The following is a 14,023-nucleotide window of genomic DNA, read 5'->3' on the forward strand; positions in this document are numbered from 1 at the left end:
GGTTAGACATTGAATAAATTACCCCGTTCCCCATACTGTCCTCATCAAACACAATCAGAGCAGTTACATCACTGGGTTAGATATAGAATATGTATCCCTTTACACTTTATCCACCTGAAACTCCCAGGGTCAGGAGATAATGGGATTAGATGCAGAGTAAGGAGCTGTCCAAATCGATCAATGAGACACACATATGTCGAGCATCACAAACTCCCCAACTCACAGAATAACTCAGTCTTACACATGGCACTCACACACATTCCAGTACAATCTCTTCGTCAAAAAAAACCTAACCACAAACTCTCACTCCCACTCAGGCACACTCACTCCCTCACAATTATACACAAACAACACACATGTATCTAACGATCCAGGAGGTTTTTCTCATTGCAAGTCCATTTTTGTTTTATTTTTAGATAGCACAAAATTTGAAGCCAACGTCCATCAGTGCTGCATTCGATCACTTCCTGTTTTCTGACTGAAATATGCCTGACTCCAGGTTAAAACTCTGTGACAGATTCTGAACAAGGCCTTAACCTCTAATTCAAAGGCAGGCCTGTCATGTTACCTTTACTGTATTCCTCTCATATTTTCCTGCTTGTATTTTGGAAAGTTAGACAGACAATGCTGACACTTCATTATCTCAGGGCACTGACTCTTAATCAATCACTGCCTGGTTCGGGAATTGCACCGTCTCGGATTGTAAAGCCCTACAACGGATAGTGAGGACAGCTGAGAGGATCATCGGGGTCTCTCTTCCCTCCATTACAAACATTTACACCACACACTGCATCTGAACGGCTAGCAGCATTGTGGAATATCCCACACACCCCTCACTCAAGCACTTCTCCCTCCTTCCATCTGACAGATGATATTGGAGCATTCAGTCTCTCGCAGCCAGACTGTGCAACAGTTTCTCCCCCCAAGCCATCAGGCTCCTTAACACAGTATAATTGGAGTCTTTCCAAACTGGATGTCTTACATTCTGCTGGAAAAATGTCCATTATCCATCATTCTTCATTACTGTGTAGCTTGTGTGTTTTGCATTTCTTATGCATTTTATGGCTATGTATGGTTGCGTAGCTTGTGCTGCCCATGTCGCACCCTTTTCCTGGAGAACACTGTCTCGTTTTATTTTATCAGTTGTATTTGGGAGAAATGACCAAGAAAAGCTACTCTACTCTACTCGGTGCCACATTCCCACTTTGTCTCCATCCTCGTGATGTCTTTAACCTCGAAACACACCATCAATTTCTTTCCTTGATATATTCCATGACTTGTCCTCCACAGTCTACTGTGGGACCGAATTCCAAAGATTAACCACCTCTGAGTTCAGAAAGTTCGCTTCATCTCCATTTAAAATGGCCAAGCCCACATCCTGAGACTGTGATATTTGGTTTGAGACTCCTCTACCAAGGGGAAACCTCCTCCCTGCATCAGGTCTGTCCAGACATTCAAATTGGACACGGTTTGATCAGAATGCCCCTCTCATTCCTCTGAACACAGGCTCAGGTGAACCAACCTCTCCTGATGGAACAGTCCTGTCATTCCCAGTGTCAGCCCCAGCAAAAATGCCGAGTGTAGTTGACACGAACACAGTCTCCTCTAATTCAGGCGTATTGGGGGAAGTCAAGCCACCCCATTTTGTGCAGGAGTGTGCCGAGTGTGATAAGTAACGAGAAGTACAGCCAGACCCTAACAGTAAGTATAGGGTTAGATGGCAGTTTGTTCAGGAGTTAGACTGCACTAAAGGTGGTGGCCTGCTTATGAGATGTCAAAGTTGGGGAGGGGGAGCTGGGGTTATTGGGGCCTGTAGGAGGGTTTCAAAAAATGTCATAGTTGGCAGAGAGGGAATTTCGGTCTATATCAGGGTCAGTGAGGGGGGTGGAATTCCTGGAATTTTATTAGACTTAAAAGGACCATTGACTTTTAATTTAAACTTAGATCTCACTCTGGGCAGCTGTAACATTGTATCCTTTGCTTTGTTGTATTATCTAATGCACTTTGTCTAGTCCAATCTGCCTGTACTGCAGGCAAACAGAACTTTTCACTGTATCTAGGTACGTGTGACAATCAAGTCAAAGATGCTGGTGGGTAGAACGTGAAGACTAGTGAGAAAAAGCACTCACTGGGATTGACTAGGATCTCAGCCATGTCCCACCCACTTCCCACACTTCTGGCCTCCCCACCCCCTTCTTCCCTCCCACAACACTGACATGATCCCTTTTGTTCCTCACTTTCCATCCCACAAGCAGCTGCATCCAAAGGATTTTAAGCTGCTATTTCCAATACTTCCAAAGCAATTGCCCCACAGCCACTGGCCAAAAGAGTTCAGACAATTGATTAATATAGTGTAAACTACATGCCCCTGGAAATATGAATTAATAATGTGTTGGGGTAGAAAGAAGTTGAGGGTAGTTCTCAACAAGCAGATCTTGTAGATAGCAGATCTCATTAGTCTGTCCCCAGAGAGCAGTTTTCATTGAGCAGTCCTCAACAGGCAGATGAGAGATGGACCAGAAGAGGAGGAGGAAGGTCAAGGGAAGAGTTTGCTTTCGGCTCTGAGATCAGAATGCAACTCTAACACTTCTAATGAGATTAAAACATTTTGTGCCGTCTGTCTTTGTTCTCTGGTCTCAGTCATTGACACCAATTGTCACTGTTGTATATTTTATCTAATTTACTAATGTGACATACCTAAACTGATGTTTCTTTGCAAACTCAATAAACAATGAGAAAATGACTTGTGGTGTTGCCTGCTTTTGTTTTTCTTTAACAGCTTCCTTGCCAAGGGAACTCTTCCTCCTCAAACAGGCCACTGGCTGTTGCCAGCCAGCTCGGAGTCAGTCGACTGCCCTTAATTTGGTAACTGATCATGAACCCCAAAAAAGGTCAATGGTAGTGAATACTTTGGAAGAATTGTTAAATGTGATGTGAGTCCTTCCTTGCTGTTGAGATCTACAGGTCAAATTTACCAAGCAAATCCTGGAGCCTGAGATGAGATTATTACTAGTAAATGACAAGGTGCCTATTCATGCTCATTATTACTTGCCTCACTAATATGTAGATTCCTATTTTCCCAACTGCTAAAAAGCAGAGGTGCTGAGAACGTAACTCACATAAGTGAGTATCTGTGACAGGAGCTTGCTGCTTGCTCTTCCAAACATCTATCTTGCATACATGGCATTAACATCTCAGGGTATGCCCCATGGGAGACAGCCATGTGCACTCCATGTCTGTAGACACTGGCATTCAAAATGTAACATCTGACACATGCCAACATTATGCTTTGTTAAATCACAGCAGTTGCCTTGTTACAACACTTGTCTGCATTGCCATGCTCCGAGGACAATTTTCACAAAATACAACACTCTGACTGGACTCCGCTGCATTTCAGACATCGCAGTTGATATCTTAGTACTCGAGCTATTGTACCTCCCTGGTGTCTTGCTTTACCTGTTTGCACTTTTTGGCCTCTCAGCCAGACCTTTTTTTAAAGGATCACTGATTTTAAAAAGAATAGAATCCCAAAAATGTAGAAGCGCACCATTCAGTCCAAGTCCACACTGACCCTCTGAAGATAATCCCAACCAGTCCCACTCTATCTCTTCAGCCCTACATTTCTTATGGCTCATCCACCTGAACATCCCTGGATACAACGGGCAATTTGTGACCAACCCACCCAGTCTGCACAGTGAGAGAAAACAGAACACTTGGAGGAAACCTACACACACGAGGAGAATGCGCAGATTCCATACAGGCAACCATCTAAGGTTGAATTTGAACTGGACTCTCTGTAGTTGAGGCAGCAGTGCTCATGAAAGGGCAGCACAGTGGCTCAATGTTGTCTTGCTGTGCTGTTTAGTGAAAACAAACCTAAGCTGCAGAGGTAAAAAAAGTTTTAATGTTTCGAGTTTCATGATTCTTCAGAATGCCAAGCACTCATGTTTTACAGGCAATTGATTAGAGAGAGGCATAATGAGAGTAAACATCAGCCAAGTCTGGGACAACACCCTTCAGTCAAGTTGTACAATAGGTCAGCAGCTGTATATGATAGCTGCCTAGCAGTTTGGATGTGATCGGACCACTGGATGGTCATCAATAGTCAGGATGATGGAATCTCATCTCTTCAGTGCCAAGACTTGGCCATGGATTGCTGTCTGAGTCCAGGTGCAACCTGTCATGGGAAAGCAGTCGGGGCACTCTTTGTCCAGCTAAGTCTCAAGAGAATGGAGCCAAATTTATTCTGGGGCTCCATCCACTAAAAGTCAAGGGTGAATCAGGGACTGCTGCTGCAGGAGGGAACGTGGGAATTTAATTGTAGGATTGGAGTCCTACAAGGCAGGGATGCGTAGGGAATTACAATGCTGAAAGGGGAGAATTCAATACATAATATCAGGAGATGATAGTGAATGGAAAGGGATCAAACAAGGTGAGGGGAAAGTGGGAGGAGGTTATTGACTTAAATAACACCTTTGCTTCAAAGGGGAAACAGTGCACAGCTAGGTGTGGCATGTGTCTTTGTCTGCCTGATGGTTGGGGATGCTGCATTGGTAAAGTGCACAAATGAAGACTTCGATATAAACATTAGGGGAGTGGGGATCTTGGGGAAATTCAAAGCTTGCAGTCTCGCCTGGCAGAGGTTTAATCAAGACAAAGACACTAAGTCTGAGAGTCACTGCATATCAACCCTGCCAAGGAAATCCTAACTGAAAATGTGTTGCTGGAAAAGCGCAGCAGGTCAGGCAGCATCCAGGGAACAGGAGAATCGACGTTTCGGGCATAAGCACTTCTTCAGGAATGGGTTCCTGAAGAAGGGCTTATGCCCGAAACGTCGATTCTCCTGTTCCCTGGATGCTGCCTGACCTGCTGCGCTTTTCCAGCAACACATTTTCAGCTCTGATCTCCAGCATCTGCAGACCTCACTTTCTCCTCAAGGAAATCCTAACCACAATTGGACCCTTGTCTTGAAAGAGAATTCCTAATCTCCTGACCATAACTGTTATGATGCTTCACTGAAATGATTGGGTCATGGCATCATAAGAGTCCCACAGCACAGAGACTGGCCTTTTGGTGCAAACTGTTCCATGCTGATCAAAATGTCTGTCAACCCTAATCCCATTTCCCTGCACTTGGCCCATAGCCTTCTAACCCTATCCATGTATTTCTCCAAATACATTTAAATGTTAATGTACCTGCCTCAACCACTTCCGCTGGCAAGTCTTTCCATATGTGCATCACCCTCTGTGTAAAAACAAGTTGCCCCTCAGCTTACCTTTAACCTTAAACTGATGCCCTTTCGTCCCTGATTCCCCAACCTTGGGAAAAACACTGAGTGAATGTGCCATATCCATGCCTCTCATAAAATTGTACACTTCTAGAAGGTCCCTGCCCCTTCTCAGTCTCCTACACTCTAAAGAAAACAGTTTGAGCTTGTCCAACCTGTCCCTATAACTCAGACAATTGAATCCAGGCAACATCCTTGTAAATTTTCTCCTCTCCTTCCAGTTTAATAACATCCTTCCGATTACAAGGTGACCAAAGCTGAACACAATATTCAAAGTGCAGCCTCCCCAACGGCCTATGTAACTGCAACATAACTTCCCAACTTCTATACTCAATGCTCGAACTGAAGAAGGCCAGTGTCCCAAAAGCCTGCTTCACTGCCCAGTCTGCATGCGACTCCATTTTCAGACAGCCGTGCACCTGAACTCCTGAAGATACTATCATTCACCATGAAACTCCTACTCTGATTTGATTTTCCAAAATGCAAGACCTCACACTTATCAATATTAAACACCATTTGCCATTTCTTGGCCCACTTCCCTTGCTGCAACTTCAGATAATTAGATTAGATTCTTTACAGTGTGGAAACAGGCTCTTCGGCCCAACAAGTCCACTGAAGAGTAACCCACCCTGATCCATTTCCCCTCACCTAACCTATCTCACACTATGGGCAATTTAGCATAGCCAATTCACCTAACCTGCACATCTTTGGATTGAGGGAGGAAACCACAGCACCCGGAGGAAACCCACACAGACAGAATGTGCAAACTCCACACGCAGTCTCCCGAGGCAGGAATCGAACCTAGGTCCCTGGCGCTGTGAGGCAGCAGTGCTAACCTCTGAGCCACCGTGCCACCCTCATTAATGTTCCTCACTGTCCACAATACTGCCAATTTTAATATCCGCAAACTTACTGATCATGTCTTACACGTTCTCATCCAAATCATTAAGATAGATAACAAACAGTAATGGGCCCAGCACTGACCTCTGAGGCATTCAACTAGTCATAGGCCTCCAGTCCGACGAGCATTCTTCCACTATTACCTTCTGCTTCCTACCATTAAGCCAATTTTGTATCTAAATTGCCAGATTACCCTCTGTTCCATGTGATCTAACCTTCCAGAGCAGCCTATCATGTGAAACCTTATCAAAGGTCTAACTGAACTACATATAGACTATCCACCCTGCCCTCTTCAAAGAACTCCTAACAAATTTTCTGAGGCATGACCTCCCACGCACAAAACCATGCTGACTGCTCCTAATCAAACCAAATGTCTTTCCAAATATGTTTTATTTCTCAGAATCTTAAGTAACTTACCCAGCACACAGAGCAATACAGATATACAACATGGAAACACCCTTCGGTCCAAACCGTTCATGCTGACCCATGTCTCTCCAAACCCTTCCTATTCATATACCCATCCAAATGCTTTTAAATGTTGCAATTGTACGAGCCTCCACCACTTCCTCTGGCAGCTCATTCCATACACAAACCACTCTGTGTGAAAACGTTACCCCTTGGATCTCTTTTATATCTTTCCCCTCCCACCCTAAACCTGTACCTTCTAGTTCTGGACTCCCCGGGAAAAGACTTTGTCTATTTGTTCTATCTATGCCCCTCATAATTTTGTAAACCTCCATAAGGTCACCCCTCCGCCTCTGATGCTCCAGGGAAAACTGCTCCAGCCTGTTCAGCCTCTCCTTATAGCTCAAATGCTGCAACCCTGGCAACATCCTTATAAACCTTTCCTGAACCCTTTCAAGCTTCACAACATTTTTCCAATAGGCAGGAGACCAGAATTACACGCAGTATTCCAACCGTGGCCTAATCAATGACCTGTACAGCCGCAACATGATCTCCCAACTCCTGTACTCAATACTCTGACCAATAAAGGAAAGCATACCAAATGCCGCCTTCACTATCCTATCTACCTGCGACTCCACTTTCAAGAAGCTCTGAACTTGCACTTCAAGGTCTCTTTGTTCAGCAACACGCCCTAGGACCTTACCATTAAGTGTATAAGTTCTGCTAAGATTTGCTTTCCCAAATTGTAGCACCTCGCATTTATCTGAATTAAACTCCATCTGCCACTTCTCAGCCATACTGGTCTATGGTTCCCAGGTTTTTCTTTGCAGCCCTTCTTGAAGAATGGCACAACATTCACTACCCTTCAGTCTTCCTGGTCCTCACCCGTGGCTGACAATGATGCAAAAATTTCAGCCAGGAACCCAGCAATTTCTTCTCCAGGCTCTTGAAGCATTCTTGGACATGTCTGGTCAGGACCAGGAGATTTGTCCACCTTCATACGTTTTAATACATCCAGCACCTCTTCCACCTTGACATAGCTGGTCTTGAAACCACACCTTCTAGCTCAGAGTTAGGAGCACTACCACTGTGTCACATCAGCCCTCCTAATATAGATCAATTGGCTGTGCAGCTGCATTTGCTCAATTCCTGCAGCACTTGAGGTTGTCTTAAAGGGTCCAACTTCTCAACCTAACACTTCTCTATTTCAGAAATATACTTCATACATAAAATATATTTCTGTACATACATAGTCACAGAAAGGAGAACAAAGGAGGAGGGAGAGTGGCATTTTCCATTAGGGATAACATTACAGCTGCACTTTTGGAGGGTATTCCGGGGAGTGCATCCAGTGAAGTTATTTGGGTGGAACTGAGACACAAAAAACAAGGCATGATCACCTTATTGAGCTGGTACTGTAGATCCCCCAGCAGTTAACAAAGTAAATTTGTAAGAAGATCTCAGTTTTCTGTAAGAATAATAGGGTGGTAATTGTAGGGGATTTTTAAATTTGCAAACTTTGACTGGGACTGCAATAATGATAAGGGCTGAGATGGAGAGGAATTTAAGTATGTACAAGAAAATTTTCTTATCTAATATGTTGATGAGAATGAGAACGTGACCTTCCCTTAACAAATAAGGCCGGGCAAGTGACTGAGGTGTTAGTCTGGGAGCACTTTGAGGCCAGGGATCATAAGTTTAATAGTTTGAAAATGATTACAGGAAAGGATAGTGTTATGGACCATGCCAGACACCTTCAAAACGTTTTAAGAAGGTAGCCCAGATGCTAACAGTTTTTGTTGTTTTAGGCAGATGAAAGGTGGATATTCCAGATGTGACACAGCTGGTCAAACTACTTGGCTTGAAGCAAAACAAATTTATCTAAACACTATCGATGAAACACAAACAAAAGAAAACAGAATTTCAAGTTGCACCTTATTTGAAAACTTAACCAATTCTATCATAATTTAACAAAGCTGTTCTAATCCTTACAACACCCCATAAACACACCCTTTGGCGAAAGGTCAATTCAAGCACATGATCTTAGAGGCAAGAGAAATTTCAGAGTAGTCAGCCAGGGATCATTTGCTGATGCATGGAACCACTTTTCACAGGAGCTTCTTCTCTAGGTTACCAGTTAAAATTAAACTAGAAAAAAAACTGACTGGGAGTGATAAGGAAATTACTTAGTCTGAGACTTGGAGTCTTGTTTGAAGAAGCTTTATTTTTTGTGAATTCACGGGGAAGCTACCACAGTCTTCACTGTCTCACGGCACTCTCCCGAGCTGAACAGACAGCCTATATTTTTTACAATGATACAAAACTTTGCTTATTTTAGTTAGATTACATTCAGCACTCAAGTAATGTTGACTACAATAATTCAAGATAGACAAAAGCACAATGCAGCTACTCCCTTTGATCCCAACATTGCTCAAGACAGAGAGACTAACCAGCTTAAGATACACCCTCTGTATTTCATCAAACTATAACTACACAACCTCAGTCTATTTTTCCAGCAATATTTTTCCACTACAGCTGCGAGCTCGAGAGCCAGATGACCTTTAACCTTGGTCAATTGTCCCATCATGCAGCAGTATGCCAAGTTCTTACTACTTCTACCATTCCCTCCTTGTTGGTTTTCCAGATCAACACCAAAGTTTAGGATATCAGCTCATCCAAAAAAGGGGGCAAGTATCCTTCTGGAAAAGGTCACATACTCATACACTGGATTAGTGGTGCTGGAAGAGCACAGCAGCTCAGGCAGCATCCAAGGAGCTTCAAAATCGACATTTCGGCCAAAAGCCCTTCATCAGGCTTTTGCCCGAAATGTCGATTTTGAAGCTCCTTGGATGCTGCCTGAACTGCTGTGCTCTTCCAGCACCACTAATCCAGAATCTGGTTTCCAGCATCTGCAGTCATTGTTTTTATCGCATACTCATACACGTCTGTTCATTGTAGTGGTTGTCATTGGGTTCAGTCTGATGGATAATCACCAGTTTTGGAGTGGAAATGTGGTAGGAACAAACTGTACAACAACAATCTGTAGTTCTACATATGAGGCAAAGTATGAGAAGTATGATAGTAAAGGTGATTACTCCAATGACTAAGGAAGATCCCCACTTACCCTGCCAGGAGAGATAAAAAGACATCCAGAATCAAAAGGGCAGCTTAATCTCTTGACTTCCCTGCAAATGGGAGTCACCAAATTATAGACACTTTCAGAGTTGTAACACCCGATAACAGCACAAGTGTCTATTTTAGATAATAGACAATCCAAGACCAAGCGTTTCTGAAGGGCCGCTGCTCTAGCTGCGATCTCAGTCAGGGCCTCAGGCGGTATTATTGGCAATGGTTTCCAATACTATTTTCAATTTGCTCAATTCTTGGGAATGCAGATAGATTCAAAAAGAAGGAGAAAACTCCCAACCCAGGTGAGGAATCTGGTGAGGGATCTCTTGGGCTTCAGGGGAAGGTAACTCATCCAAAACTCTGATGTGAGACTACGTATCACCTATAACACACCCTGTCGAATGTGAGGCAAGTCAAGGATAAGTCATTAAGACCACAAGTAAAATAGGTGCCATTGTAAGAGGTTCAGTTGGAATCTCTGCCCCTCCACAACTTGGGACCTGAGTCTTTCCACAGGGAGCGTGACGTCTTATTAATGTCATGCGACCAATTAAATAAAGAGTGACCCTGGCTTGTCAAAGTTTGCTTATATTCAATCTAGGGGATAATAAAAGAACATTGACTAGATCCCATATAAGTGCCAGTAGAGACGTTTCTGTGTTGCGTGAAGCAAATGGTGTCGCTAACAATGTTGTTAAGTCCTACAAGGAAAGGAGGCATATGGGATCTGTTGTAGTCGGGTTCGTACCTATCTTGGAATCAGGGCAGATTATACCTTGCTGACTTCCACTCCAGCATGTCCTCAGAGTTATCAGTTTAGCCTGAAGAGTTCGGTGTATAAGCCTTTCAGCAACTTCTGGTCAGCTAAAGGATATGGGCCACAAAGGGATACACCCTGTGAATGGGTAATAGCCAACAGTTGTTTTGATAGGCCAGATACAAAAAGGTATTATGTATATTGATAGTCTCAGTCGCTTTACTCCCATAACAGGGGAACCCATTTTTCTGAGCCACACTTTCTGCCACCTAAGACTTCTCTAAAGGTTGAACACAAGATTCCAGGCACCTGTGCAAGGGATTCTGTCCAGGGGTACGACACAGATTCCTGTATTCACAGTCTGTATGCCTCCCCGACCCTGTATTGACAAACCCGGTGTGTCACACGAGAATTGCCGGTGATCAGGAGCAACTCAAATCAAATCTCTAACGTGTCTGATACATGCCTGCAACCTACCTCCCCCTTGCACGCATACTTGCTAGAAAAGACTTCTAGTTTCCTGCGGTGGATTCCTTGCAGGTTGTGATCTCCCATGTGTCCCTGAGAAGCACTACAAGAGAATCCTGAAAAATCTGCTCGACAGTGGAGGCTTAACTTACAACAACCAACATTGCAAGGCATCGGATACTCTTTTGAACCTCTTATTGCAGTGGAGAAAAGATAGTTAATTCTCCCCAGACCCTTGTATATTCTGAGTAAAAACAACGTTAAAGTGGAAAGTGTGATACACATTGCATTATGTCATCATTGCATAACTGACGGGTACTTTTCGCACGCCCACCATAAGGTCATATATCTCTAGTTTTGGTCGTTTGCAGACTGAGGAAGCCCAGCAATTGCATCCACACAATACCAGGCTATACTCTAACCGATTTAGTTGGAAACACTAGCTTTTGGAGCACTGCTCCTTCATCAGGACGCTACTGGGGCAGGATCGTAAGACACAGAATTTATAGCTAAAAATCATAGTGTCATGCAACTGATACGGTATATTGAACAAATCTAGATTGCTGTGAAATCTTCCATCTTTTAGAATGGTTTGCAGGTTTCAATTCATTAATATGTAAATCCCAGAACTTATTTCAAGTCACATTCCCGAGATTACCTAACGTTTTATAAAAAAACGACATCTCAGCTCAGACATTGTATTAAAGGTGTGAGGTTTGAGTCTGTATTCCAATCCACTTTCAAGGAGCTATGAACCTGCACTCCAAGGTCTCTTTCTTCAACAACACTCCCTAGGACCTTACCATTAAGTGTATAAGTCCTGCTTTCCCAATTTGCTTTCCCAAAATGCAGCACCTCGCATTATTCTGAATTAAACTCCATCTGCCACTTCTCAGCCCATTGGCCCATCTGGTCCAGAACCTGTTGTAATCTGAGGTAACCCTCTTCGCTGTCCACTACACCTCCAATTTTGGTGTCATCTGCAAACGTACTAACTGTACCTCGTCTTCTCGCATTCAATCATCTATGTAAATGACAAAAAGTAGAGGACCCAGCACCGATCCTTGTGGCCTCCAGTCTGAAAAACAACCTTCTACCACAACCCTCTGTCTCCTACCTTTGAGCCAGTTCTGTATCCAAATGGCTAGTTTAACCTCCCCTCACAGCACCTTACCTATTTGTCTACCAATGTTTGCAGGCACATTTCATTCTTGCATGCACATTTTAGCTAATACAAAAACAATTGTGTATTTCCTTCACGCAGTTTCCATTCTTGTTGACTAAGCTCTTGGCTGAAACAATTATACACTGCTGTGAGTTCATTTACCTTACATAAGTAAATATGATTGCAGAAGTAACACTACTTTACCTATATCCCACAAAGATAATAAAGAGGAGCTTGCTTTTCTAAAATGGCAACGCCATCAATTTGTGGGATATAAATGAATTTATGTTATTTCTGCAAGTATAAATTCTGATACAGAACAGGAATGAGAAAATACATATTCAGCAAAAAGAAAGGATATGTTAGCATGAGACGTGAATACAGAACAATGGTGGATATATGGGCAAACAGGAAAGCATCTGTTTCCCCTACTCGGAGACACAGGAACAAACCCTAATCAAAGAGGTCAAAGTGGCCTCTGGATGGAAATAGATGCTGATAGAAGAAAAGGTATGCCTAATCAATAATCTACAATAGACTGACGTCAAACACCCTTATGGGAGTCAGAGATAAGAGTTTGTCACGGACAAGACAGGATAAACAGAAGTTGTGAGATAAGTCTTAAGGAAATGAGTGACGTAAGCGAAGCAGGGAACAGACAATGGAATAAGGAAAACATATGGGAAAAAACAGTATAAATTGCAAGGGTTGTTTGGGATATACTGTGCATTTTGTCATTGCCTTGCCTGGTAATTAGACAAAGCACCCACCCATAGGTGTACAAATAAAACGACGCTGTTGTTAAGAAATTTGGTCTCGAACTAAAATTATTAAAGTGAGTGAGCTTTTGTTTCTCACAAATTCTAAACGATTAAATAATATATCAGATGCAATAATTTTAACTTGTATTATTAATAAAATTATCATGTGAGAAACAGAACTCACTTATAAATCAGCCGGAGACAAAGCCATGAAAACAAGGACAATTTATTACAAGCTTGCAAGTTTGGACACTTCGATGGTCCGGAAAAAGTGCGCTGTAAAAGAGCATGTCGCCTTTCTTTGTCTGGTTTGGGAGTTGCTGAATCACGCCTCCTCTTTCTCATTGGTCCTATCACAAGTCGGTTACCTCACTCGTTTTTCAATTTCCTTATCTTTGTATCAAGTCGTTCCTGGATGTCTACATTCCTGTACTTGTTATTCTTATCATATTGAAATACTCTTGCTACAACACTTCATAGTTATTTCCCTAGCTTAAAACTATTTCTTTAAAACTATTACTTTAAAAGACCCTCTATAATTCAGTAAAGTCTTGAACCTTAAGTATACTACATGCTACAAGGATTCCGTGACCGTTTGTATAATGTCTCACCCCTCCCCCATCTACAGAAGTTACATTCCACTAGCACTCACAACAACTACATTTCTATATCGCCTGCAGAAAACTGCATTTCTTATTTCCCACAATCAGTCATTAAATGCACTCAGACAGAATGACACGTTGCTGCAAATTTGCTGTCAGATTTGCAAACCACACTGTCATCGAGGGCTCGATTCATCAAGCTGATGAGTTGAAGAGCAGACGCACACTTTGAGCCATCAGGCAGTGACAGAATCCCTTAAATATTCTGTCCCAGGAGGGAGTCACAGAAGGTGCACTTAAGGAATGGTCAATTGTGACCAGGAGCATGAGGAGGGAGTGTGTGGGTAAGACCTGGGTTGGGCGGGATCTGTGTGTATGGGCGGGACCTGGGTTAGGGGCGGGGCTTGGGTGTGTGGGTGGGACATGAGTTAGGGGCGGGGTCTGGGTGTGTAGGTGGGACCTGGGTTAGGAGTGGGGTCTGTATGGAAAGGGGTGTGTCAGGTGGAGTGGGGCGTGGTCATTCTTCTGACTTTTTGCCCCTCAGACTCT

This window comes from Chiloscyllium plagiosum, unplaced genomic scaffold (genome assembly GCF_037043375.1).
Source record: "Chiloscyllium plagiosum isolate Xiang-an unplaced genomic scaffold, Cpla_swu_hap1 HiC_scaffold_35, whole genome shotgun sequence".
Taxonomy (NCBI): Eukaryota; Metazoa; Chordata; class Chondrichthyes; order Orectolobiformes; family Hemiscylliidae; genus Chiloscyllium; species Chiloscyllium plagiosum.